Genomic DNA, 12791 nt, shown 5'->3' with positions numbered 1-12791 from the left:
ATTTGTAGAGTTGGGCCTAGAGAGACTGAGGCCACATCTGAGCAACAACAGAGGTCCTCCAGAAGTAACTCTTAGGCATGCCTGTAGGTAGTCTAAGCTTCTCCACTACCTACATAAGCTTCACAAGAGTAAGCCTCGTGATCGAGGGCATGGCCTATTGATTTTGGTGTCCCTAAAGTTTGACATAGTATCAGGGGATTCCCTGATGGTAGTTCCATATTCTTTCTCCCTCCCTCAGAGGACTTTGTCAATACTTTCTGATTATCTGATTAATATATTCTAAGATGTTTCCAGGCATTACAATAGTCTATACAGGATTAAAGGACCTCTTTCTCATTCTGTGCTGTCTGTGTTTCAGTTGTTCAAATGAGCTATACAGATAGGTTGAATTAGATTATGCACTACAGAAAGTTTCAGTTCCAGATCAAATAAAACTTTCTTTCATTGGTCTCAAAGAGTATGTGTGGTTCTAAAATATAGACACTGTCTTCCTTACCCCTATGTTCTGAATTACGTTAACCCCAACCTGTTTGGCTTCATGCTTATCCCTAAATATCAGATTATATATATAAAACCACCTTTCAAAATCCAGAAATAATAATCACCACTCCAGATTTATGGTGTCTGCTCTAAAAGCTTATAGTCTAGGTCCCAGTTTTCTTATAAGCATTTTCTAAAGGTGACCATACCATTGTTTTTTTGTTTCTGGCTTATTTTGTCACACCAAATGTCCCACATGTTCATTAACATCATTGCATGCCCATGACTTTGTTCCTTTTTGTAGCAGCACAGCCTTCATTCATAAGTATACACCATCGTTTGCCAATCTACTTCTCCATCAGTACATCCTTCAGCCACCTGCATTCATTGGGCATCATGTAGGGGGCCCAAAGTCCACAGTCCATCAACCTTCTCAATTTTAGATAATTTCATTGTTCCCAAGAGACAGAAAACCAATAAACACACCCTCACCAAATAGGAGATCTAAACCTCCTCTTAACTCTTGGCCCTTCCCCCATTATTTACCTCTGCTGTTGCTGTGGTAGTGCTGATGGTTTCCTTTTGAACATAGCTCATAGCATGCAATAGTGGTTTTCCCTCTGTACCCTGGACTTAAAAATTCTTTATACAAGAATCATATCTTTGAAGTAATTCTTACAAGAACTCATTCATACTTCTAGTGTGAGTCAGTGGGACACGTAGTTCTCTACAACCCCTTTTAATCTTGTTCATCTTCAATATGGTAATATTACTTCTACACCCACTAGAGAGAATCACCTTTGCTCCTATCTATTCCCTTACATTGGAGTTCAACCTCATTAGTTAACAGTTCACCCAACTCTAGTTTCTATGTATCTCTAAATCCCCTGTACTCTGTGCTCTGTATTATAAGTCTCTGATTATACCTTTATGCTGGTCATAAGAGTGGAATCATACAGTATCTGTCCTTTCGTGTCTGTCTAATTTCACTCAGCATTATGTCCTCAAGGTTCATCCATCTTGTCATGTGCTTCAGGACATCAATTTGTCTTACTACTGCATAATATTTCATAGTATGTATATACCACATTTTGTTGATCCACTTGTCTGTTGATGGGCATTTGGTTTGTTTCCATCTTTTGGCGATTGTGAATAATGCTGCTATGAATATTGGTGTGCAAATCTCTGTATATGCCGTTGCTTTCAGCTCTTCTGGGTATATACCAAGTAATGCTATTGCTGGGTGTTCTAGTTTGCTAGCTGCTGGAATGCAACACACCAGAGATGGATTGGCTTTTAATAAAAGGGGATTTATTTTGTTGGTTCTTCAGAGGAAAGGCAGCTAACCTTCCACTGAGGCTCTTTTCTTATGTGGAAGGCACAGGATGGTCTCTGCTGGTCTTCTCTCCAGGCCCCTGGGTTCCAACAACTTTCCCCGGGGTGACTTCTCCAAAGGCCTGGGCTGAGCTGCAAGTGCTGTGATGAGGAATGCTGAGCTGCTAGACTGTGCTACATTGCGTTCTCTTATTTAAGCACAAGCCAATTAAGTTAAACGTCACTCATTGCAGCAGACACGCCTCCTAGCCGACTGCGGATGTAATTAGCAACAGATGAGATTCACCTACCATTGGCTCCTGTCCACAGCAACAGAACTAGGTGCTTTCACCTGGCCAAGTTGACAACTGAATCTAACTACCACACTGGGTCATAGGGCAGCTCAATATTTAGTTTCCTAAGGGACCACCAAACAGTCTTCCATAGTGGCTGCACCATTGTACAGACACAGCAGTGTGTAAGTGTCCCAGTTTCTCCATATCCTCTCCAACATTTTTAATTTCCTGATTGTTAAATAGCAACCATTCTTTTTAGGTGTGAGGCGGTATCTCATTGTAGTCTTGACCTGCATTTCCCTTATAGCCAGTGAACATGAGCATCTCTTCATATGCTTTTGAGCCATCTGTATTTGCTCTTCAGAAAAATGCCTATTCATATCTTTAGTCCATTTTATAATTGGATTGTTTGTTCTTTTGTTTTGAGTTGTATATTTCTTTGTATATACAGGAATCAAACTTTTGTCTGATATGTGATTTCCAATATTTTCTCCCATTGAGTTGCCTGCCTCTTCACCTTTTTCACAAAGCCTTTTGAGGTGCAGAAGCATTTGATTTTGGTGAGTTCCCATTTATCTATTTTTTTCTTTTGTTGCTTGTGTTTTGGGTGTAAAATTTAGGAAGCTACCTCCTATTACTAGGTCTTGAAGATGTTTCTCTACATTTTCTTCTAGAAGCTTTATGGTGCTAGTTCTTATATTTAGCTGTTTGATCCACTTTGAGTTAACTTTTGTGTAGGGTGTAAGGTAGGCGTCCTCTTTCATTCTCTCAGCTATTGATATCTAGTTCTTCCATCATAACTAATTTTTATATTGAGTATATGTTGAAAGGATAGTATTTTGGGTGTATATTGGGTTAAATAATTATATTATTAAAGTTAATGTGGCTATTATAAAATTTAAAATTATATATGTCTCAAATTACATTTCTTTTGAAGACGGTGGGTCTCGACTGCAGGTTTCAGGTTTCTGTCTCACTATAAGGCTACGTAATTCAAATAGGAACATTCGTAAGGGGGAAAAGAAACTACCCTACAGAGACATATACACAGGTACGTGTACAGAGTATATATATTTGTAATATTGTTTATGACAGAAAGAAAAAAACTGGAAACAATCTTAATGTCCAAAAGTAGGGGACTAGAGATTCTGATTCAGCCAGTTTTGGATGAAACCTGGTCATTTCTGTTTAGTAAATGCCCCCAAGAGATTCCTATTTCCAGACAAATTTGAGACAAACTAAATTAATTTACAATTAATTTAAATGCAATTTCATGGAAAGATACCCAAGATAGTTCAGAATATCATTGGGTGCATTTTTGTTTATAAAATAGGATGTACATGTGCATAACGTACATATTTTTGCAGAAAGATATTTGGAAGGGTATGAACCAAACTTCTAAGTGTAGTTGCATCTGGAAAGTGTAAGGGAATGAGGACTCATCATTTTTACTTACAGACGTCAATGTTTGTTTGTTTACACAACTTTTAAAGAGAGGAGGAAGAGAACCCCCTAGCGATTTCATCAGTATGTGAGTGTTTGGGGCGGGTGGGCAGGGGAGGGAGGCAGAGGGCTGGGCACAGCCTGGCCCACGTACCCAGTGGAGACCCCGGATGGGGCTGGGGTCCCTCCAGCAGTCGGAGCTCTGACCTTGCCCAACTGCTCCTCTGCAGTACAGCTCTTCTCCCTCCTGCTGCCCTTGGCAGGCGCCCCGGGGTAAATCCTAGGCAGACTTGAGAAAGTGACTTGGGAAACCAACTTCCCAGATCGTAGCCTGGCTGGCGGCAAAACGATGAGGTCACCGTGCACAGCTGTGAACTATTTCAAGGAAACAGGTGGCCGCTCTGGCCTCTTCCTAAGCTTGGGGTTTGCTGGGAGAGGCCTCTGCAAGGGCGACCTCAGAGCCCCGCCATAGACGTTTCTGCGACTGGGAAAGGGGAGCACAGGGTAACCCAGCTTTCTTAGGAGCCTGCAGACACCGCCTTTGGCCACAACAGTCTCAGCTCCGTGGCTGCCTATTTTGTTGTCACCAGGGGAGCTTTAGACATCCCGTGCCCCCGCTGCTCCCCAGACCTATTAAATCAGAATCTCCAGGCTGGGGCCCAGGCACCAGCATTTTAAAAGCCCCCAGGCGATTCCAATATGCAGCCAAGATGGCGATAACGGTATAACCCTTGTAACTAAAGCCAAGTCCCCAGAACAGCAGCATTTCATAGGAGCTTGTTAGAAATGCACAAACTCAGGCGGGCCACGGTGGCTCAGCAGGCAAGAATGCTTGCCTGCCATGCCAAAGGATCCAGGTTCAATCCCCAGTGCCTGCCCATGTATTAAATAAAAAAAAAAAAAAAATGCAGAAACTAAGAATCTGAACCTGTGTTTCAACAGGATCCCCAGGAGATTCGGGTACACAATAGGATAGAGAAGAGCTGCTGTGGAGGAAGGGTGCAGGCTCTGGGCTTGCCGAGATGGAGTGCTGGCGAAAACTCCTGACTCCCATACATCCAGAAAGACTCCTTAGCTCTCTGTACTCACTTTCCTCATGTAATAAGGGTAAAAAACCTTCCTCTTGGATTGCTGTGATGATTAAGCTTGACCACGACCCCTGTAAAGAACCTGGTGTTTAGGCTCCATAGATGTGCTATTTCATTAGAACCGTCACTGTTATGAACTGAATAGCAGCCTGTGCAGTTGGTTGGCCCATATCCTGTGTGGTGGCCGTGCTCCTTGTCCCACTCAGCCCCATGTCCTGCCAGCATCAAATGTCTTCTCTCTCCAGGGACTCAGACATGGGAACCAGAAAGCCCATGGCTCGATCCAGATCGTCTCCGGTTCCAGAGTTGTTTTTCCTGTTGAAATCATGTGATTGCTCCATCATTATGAAAAGAAAAACAATAAAAGGGTGTAGGTTCTCGTAATTGCCGTGAAAGCTGCAAACATGGAGCTTTTCTGTGCCAGCTGGAGAGGAGAAGGGTTTGCGGGGAGACAATTGCCAAATCCCCGCCTACTGGCCTTCTGATTTCGGATTAACTCCAGGTTGACAGACTGTGCAGCTGTGTGAAGGCGGCCGTCATGATTTGGGGAATGATTTTCAGATAAGGACAAAAAGAGGACAACGCTGAGCCATGCTGTGCTTCACCCAATAACGGTCGTTTTAAAGTTGTCTTCATTCAGTTAACAAACATCAATTAAGCATTGTCTAAGCACCAGGTTCTGTGTTCCCTTATTTCATCATCCTTTGAGGCTGGGATCAGCTTCATTTTATAGGTGAGAAAACGAACTCAGAGATGGTTGATCCCAAGGTTAACTTGCTGTTGAATGACAGATCTGGGGTTCCAGCACAGTGGTTCTGGGGGTGGCCCCACATAGGGTCACTCTACCACACTGATTCTGCCCAGTCCTTCTGGACATGTCTTTGGGGCTGGAGCTCTTTCCAGTCCAAGACTGGATTGTTTGCTATTCTTTGCATTTTTCCCTCCTAGTGTTGAGAGCCCATCTTCCTAAAGCACTCTGCCAATCCCTTCATCATTTGGGGAAGGCCATGAACTGCAGTGCTGTATTTATCTGCAAACTTTAAAGTTTAGTCATTTCCCTTTTTCTTTCGCTTTTGCATTCAAGAAACATCTGTTGAGGATGTCAAATTCAACGGGCGCTTGAAATGAGCAAGTGAGTGAAAAGGAAAGAGAAATGAATCCCATTTGAGGGGAAGGAGAGGGAAAGGAGCCCAGCTGCCCGGGGATAGGGAACACCTGGCAGCTTTGGTGGTCAAAAAGGAGGGATTTCAGGCAAAAGAACCTGTTCAGGCAAAGGCACAGAGGCAGGGGTTCTATCCCTGTGCTCCTCTGCTGGAAACCACCTAAACAATCTGGAAGGGTCGCTAGAATGCAGGCCCCTGGAAATAAAAGCCGATTGGAATTTTTAAGAACAAACTACATTTTGAATTTTACATGCATTCAAATTAATAGTATTATCTAGTAAGTTCTAATATTATGCACCCAGCACTGTCCTAAACATTTGATGTACATGAACTTTGTTAAATTCTCATAAAAGCCCAATGAGATGGGTATTATTAGCCCCAATTTAGGGGATAATAGAGGTATAGAGAGGCTGCAAAACTTGCCAAGGGTCTGCAGAATATTTAGTGACTGAGGCAGGATTCAAACCCAGTCTGCCTGGCTACTGAATCTGCTCTTATCCATACATTATATTCCTTCGAAAATGTCAAACTATCTAGCCTACTGTTGCAGCCTCTGGCAATTTCACTTTGAAAGGTTTCCCCCCTCCCTACCCCCTCATAACTCATTTCTGATACAGAACAATGCTAAGGGTCAGGAGACTGTAGATAACCCTGTTACAAATATCTGTGTAATAAAATAATAATACTTCATATTTATTGAATATTTACTATGTGCCAGGCACAGTACTAAATGTTTGACATGCATCTCATTTAATGCTCACCAAAACCCTCTGACTGGGTATGTTATTATTCCCACTTGATAAATACAGAACTGGGGCTCAACCCTGACCAACATCATGCAGGTAGGAGGTGGGAGAGCTCGTCAGTCCCAGGCCATCTGAAGTCAGAGTTTACTTCCTGTAAACTTTCCCAAGGTGCTTCTCTACCTTGGGAAGGCATTTAACTTCCCTCTTCCTTAGTTTTCTTTTCTTTCCTTTTTTTTAATCTGTCAAATGGGACTAATAAAAATAAAGTAGTATATGCAAAATTGTGTAGATATAAAGGACTTTCAGGTGTATAACCTCATTTGGATCTTCTAACAACCTCATCAAGATAGGCAGAGCTGGAATTATGACCCCTGCCTGTCCCTCCCTGTATTTTACAAAAGAGCTCACACAAATTAATGACCTACCCAAATCCATGTGTCTAATAAGTATTTGCATTAAAATTTTTTTAACTTTGAAAAGTTAAAATTCATTTTACCAATTAAATACATCATGTAAGGACATGGCAGATGGTTGGTTGTCTTTCAAAAAGCCCCTTGTAGTCCTTTTATCCCTTGCCCAGGCTGGCTGAGCTAGAAGTACTTGCCAGTATTTGGGTTCTTCTCTTTTCCCAAGCACACATCTTGACTGCATGTTCCAGCCTTCTGGCAATTAGAGGTGGCCCTGCTCCTGGCCAGTGATGTACGTCACCCCCTTGCCTAGCCCATAAAACCTTCCAAGCACAGTCCTTCCTTCCTTTCTACTTATACTGACTTAAAGAATCTAGAGGAGTCAGAGGTACAAGAGGAAGGAGCCTGGGTCCCTGAATGTCCACATGGAGCAATGCCTGCCACTATGCCAGCCCTACGCCAACCCCTCACCACCTCAGCCACTAGCCACATTGGAGGGGACAAAGTGAGAGTAAGAAAATACTTTTTTGTTGCTGTTGTCACTTAGATTTTGTTTACCTTTTGTTATTTAAATTTTATTGTGTTGGGTCTAAGGTAATGTTATTTATATTAAATAACAGTAATCAAGGTTATCCCCAGGATGTGCAGGGACCTAAGCAAAAAGATTTTTTCCAGGGTCCCTGTCCATATAAATAATTTAATTAAAAATTAATTTCAAAATTCATGGGCCCATTTGAGGAATGGTTATTTATCATCAAAGATTTAGAAAAATGGGTACAAAAGAATTGCTTACTATTTTTTGTGTGTGTAAGGAGAAGAAAATAATTTATTCACGATCTTGCAAGAACAGGTAGGCAACCCAAAAATAAAGCCATTATTTATTCCCTAAGTCTAGCAGGCTTACAGGTTGCTTACATTTTTGTTTATTGTTCCATTAGTGTGTGTGATGATTCTTTGTGGTGTCCATGCACTTATTTGGGTCCAGGAACCATCTCTTCATATTCTCCATCGTCCAATACACCATTCCTGGCTAATTTCACATCTGTCCTTGCAAGATAAAGGCAGCAGTGCCATCATTACTCACAGCCTATGGCTCTTCAGAATCTGTTTGTACTGAAACACTGTAAATCTTCTTGCCTCTACAGTTCTCTAATACCATTTTAAAATATGGTAGCATGAGTTATGGCACCAAATTATCCATCTTGCTGCTTGTGAATACTGACTTCCAATGACTCTCTTGAAGGTTGTTACCATGCTTCATTAATGATTATCACAAATGCAAGCCTTACTCACAATATGCAGGAAAACGAGGATGATCATTGGTTTTCTAGCCATGTTAAAGTTGCTGTTGGGAATTTTATAATATTAAGGTAGTACAAAACTTCTTCCAACCAGGTCTTCTCTTGAATTCTTTGGGACTTAATTGTTGCACTCCTAGAATGGGATTTCTTTCAATGCTGACTGCACCCTGCCTTCCACACACGATACCACTGGAGAGGGTAAGAGAGGAGCCACGGGTGAAGAGTGGTCTCATTCACGTAGGAAACATCCATCCCTCACCTGCACAGTTAAGACTAACCAGGGAGATCCTGGTGTCACCACACTGATTGGAGGACATGAACCAGAAGAGCCTGGATTGAAGGTACCAAAAAGATCCCATACGTGCAAGTCTAATTGCTTACTGGGGCCTCTGGTCATCTCCATGTGCAAGATAAAGTCTCCAAGAGTGCTCTAAAAGAAAGAAGAAGAAGTAGGCAGGCACACTTGGGTTCTGATTTAAGCTCAAGTTATGACATCTGAATAGCAGTCAGCTCCAGCGAGTCTGAGACATCAGAGCAGAAAATCATGAGGGAGGTACTCCAAAGTTGGAAGGACCTCTGAGGCCCAGGGCCTGGGTGAGTCAAGGTGTGGCCCAACCGAATCAGGCTGTACTTTAATCCAATTACTAGAATCCTTTATAGGTAGAATAAAATTCAGACACAGAGAGAGAAAGTCCCAAGAAGAAGCAAGAAATCAAAGGAACCCAGAAGAGAAAAGAGAAGACATTATCATATGCATTGCCTTGTGACAGAAAGGTCAAGGACCAAGGATCGTCAGCAGCCATCCACAGAACACCATGGTCTTTGGATGAAAATATGAAAGCATCAATTTTGGAGTTATCCTAGTTTCAAAATAATGAGTCAATAAATTCCTCTTACTTAAGGCAACCCATTTATAATATTTGTTTTAGCAGATGGGAAACTAAAACACCGATATAAAGGAAAGCCTCTTTTCCATCCCAGTCTACTTTCTTCCTTCCTTGAGTATTGTTCTAGTTTGCTAGCTGCTGGAATGCAATATACCAGGAACGGAATGGCTTTTTAAAAGGGAAATTTAATAAGTTGCTAGTTTACAGTTCTAAGGCCAAGAAAATGTCCCAATTAAAACAAGTCTATAGAAATGTCCAGTCAAAGGTATCCAGAGAAAGACCCCTTGGTTCAAGAAGGCCGATGAAGTTCAGGGTCTCTCTCTCAAGTGAGAAGTTACATGGCGAACATAGTCAGGGCTTCTCTCTCACCTGGAAGGGCACGTAGCGAGCATGGCATCATCTGCTAGCTTTCTCTGCCTTCCTGTTTCATGAAGCTCCCTGGGAGGCGTTTTCCTTCTTCATCTCCAAACGTTGCTGGATGGTGGTCTCTCTGCTTTGTGGTGCTGCAGCATTCTCTGCTCTCTCCGAATTCCTCACTTGCTCCAAAATATTTCCTCTTTTATAGGATTCCAATAAACTAATCAAGACCCACCTGAATGGGTGGAGACACATCTCTACCTAATCCAGTTTAACAATCACTCTTGATTGAGTCACACCTCCACATCTCCAGGGAAATGATCTAATTACAGTTTCAAACATACAGTATTGAATAGGGATTAGAAGAAATGGCTGCCTTTACAAAATGGGATTAGGATTAAAATATGGTTTTTCTAGGGTACATACATCCTTTCAAACCAGCACAAGTATGCTTTTTTGAAAATATGATATCTGGAGCTGTGGCAACTATCTTGCAAACATGAGGCAACAAGCCCGAGATGAAGAGCTGAAAAGCTAAGAATGTGAGAACAGAAAGCCTGGGTTGTTTAGCCATTATAGCCTGGGACGGGACTGCCAACATCCAGACTATGTCAGAAAATTAAATATGTTTATAACTTCAGCCATTATAGCTAGTTAATCTGACACTTACAGCTGAAAAGCATTGCTAACTTACATTAGGGTAAAAGCATCAAAGTCCTACTCAAGAGTAGGCTAGATTCTGATTCTCGTCCAAGATGCCCAACATGCAACCATTAGGAAAAAGTATCTCTTTTCTCAATGAGCTTCCAGTCTAGAAATAAGAAAAATATGCAAACAGATGTAACTTCCCTGGCATGTCAAGGAGCAATGGAAAGGGTTCATATAGGTACAACCAATTACCCCAAATAATTCAACATTATTTAGCCAAGTAGTATTCCAATTGGAGTCCATGGTAGTAGAGAATATTTACTTTTCTCATGGAGTTGCCTTTTAATTCACAGAGATTCAATGCAGCTCAATTCACAGAACTGCTTTTCTTTCAGATATCCCTTTTCCCTCCAGCTCTCACTTCTACATGTTCTTCAGTGTTTTCGACCTTTCTCTTCTCATCTCTATGTACTGGCTCCATCTTTGGCTGCTCTCTGTTGAGTCATGGCCAAGGGCATCTTCATTTCTAGGTTTGTCCTGGAAGAAGAGCAGAGGAGAGATACTTATAGTTGGTAGATTCATAAAGTTCTTAGAATTAAGCTTAGCTAATTCTAGCGGAAGCAGCTAAAACAAACAAAGATTTTTTATTGCTCATTATTAACTTTCTTTAGAAGATGTTGTCAATAGGTTGTTATGCTCTAAGACTCCCTTCCCATCAGAGATAATAAATGGAACAATCAAAATAGTCCATAAGGACAGAATACTCTGTATTCTACTCAAAAACTGCCAAAATAACATCGATGATTGCTAAAAAAAAAGGGTGGGGGTGGGGGTGGGGGATACCCAGGATTACAAAATACAGAAGGTTATAAGAGAAGAGGCAACTTTGTCAGCTTTAAGAAGTCAGGGAATGTTGGGACTTCAAGGGCTATGAGGAATATGCTAGGACACTTGGCTGCAAGTGACAGAAACTTAATTCAAACTAGTTAGAAAATGAGACTTGATTGTGAGGTTACTGGAATCTCTTTCACAAAATAAAAGGAAAAGTTGAAGTTGAAAGACAAGAAAAAAGGAAGAGCAAATAAATAACTGTCTACCTCAACAAATGGAATGGCGACTCTTTCTGCATCTCAAAAAAGAGAGTCAGAGGCTCCAATTTTCTGTTCCTGTTATGAAAAACTCAAGGACTCTGATTGGTCCACCTTGATTCAATTGCCCACCAATCAACTGAGATCAGAGATATGAAATTGTATAAGAACTTGTCGGTCCCTGCTAGAAACATGTGATTGAAGGCAGAGGATGAAGATTCCTCAGAAGGAGGAAAAGATAAGGATCTAGAAGGAATGTTGTTGTTGTTGTTGTTACTGTCATAATTGTTGTTGTTGGGTGTTTGTGTATGTGTGAGTGTGGTTACAGAGAAGATGAGACATGAATGAGCAGCAAAGGGAACTGGAAAACGGGAACAGGGGTGGAAGGAAGTAGCTGAGGAACAGCATACAAGGAAGAGGGAATACCATATTTAAAGGCACAGAGACACGAGAGTACCTGGTACATTTAGGGAGTTACAAATAGTTCAGTATTAGTGGAATATAAAGTTTCTTTTTTTTCAATTTTAGACAATTTTTATTGCTCTCAAGAGAAAAATAACATACCCTCACCAAATAGAACATCCAAACCTGCTCTAAACTCTTGTCCTCCCCCACCTCCACCAAATATTTACCCCTACTATTGTGGTACTGTTGACGTCCTCCTGTTATACATAGACCATAGCATGCAATAGTATGCTACACCCCTATACCATGATATTATTTACTTTCTAAAATTTTATTTATTTGTTTATTTTTAATTGACAAACCAAAACAACACAAAAACATGAACTTTAAAAAAATTTATTTATTAATTAAAAAATATTACTAATGAACTAAAACATTGACATATATAATCAGTTATTCACAATATCATCACTTAGTTGCATACTCATCATTTCTTAGAACATTTGCATCAACTCAGAAAAAGAAACAAAAAGACAACAGAAAAAGAAATAAAACGAAAACAGAAAAAAAAAGATTATACATACCATACCCCTTACCCCTCGCTTTCATTAGCATTTCAAACTGAATTTATTTTAACATTTGTTGCCCCTATTATTTATTTTTTGGAATATGAAGTTTAAGAGAAAAATGTGAAAAGTTGAGGATGCAGATATAGGTTAGTCCTGATCAAGGAGGACCTTGAATCCCATGTTAAGCAACTAAGATTTTATCCCTTAGGTAATGAAGAGCCATCAAAAGGTTTTGAGTAGGAGAGAAAAAGGATGATATTTGTGTAAGATCATTCTGACGTCAATGACCATGAAGGATCAGAACAGTGTGTGGAGTTGTACATAGAAAACCACAACATTGCTAAAAGACATCAAAGAACACCTAAATAAATGAAAGGACATTCTGTGTTCATGGATTTGAAGACTAAATACCGTTAAGATGTCTATTCCACCCAAGGCGATTTATAGTTTCAATGCAAGCTCATAAAAATTCTAGCAATCTTCTTTGCAGAAATGAGAAAGCCAATCATCAAATTTACATGGAAGGACAAGGGGTCCCTAACAGCTAAAGCCATATTGAAAAAAGGATTCATACTTACCGATCTTAAAATGTATCATAG

Source organism: Tamandua tetradactyla, chromosome 12, assembly GCF_023851605.1.
Source record: "Tamandua tetradactyla isolate mTamTet1 chromosome 12, mTamTet1.pri, whole genome shotgun sequence".
NCBI classification, from domain to species: domain Eukaryota; kingdom Metazoa; phylum Chordata; class Mammalia; order Pilosa; family Myrmecophagidae; genus Tamandua; species Tamandua tetradactyla.
The sequence above is the reverse complement of the archived record's forward strand: the minus strand, read 5'-3'. Positions refer to the sequence as shown.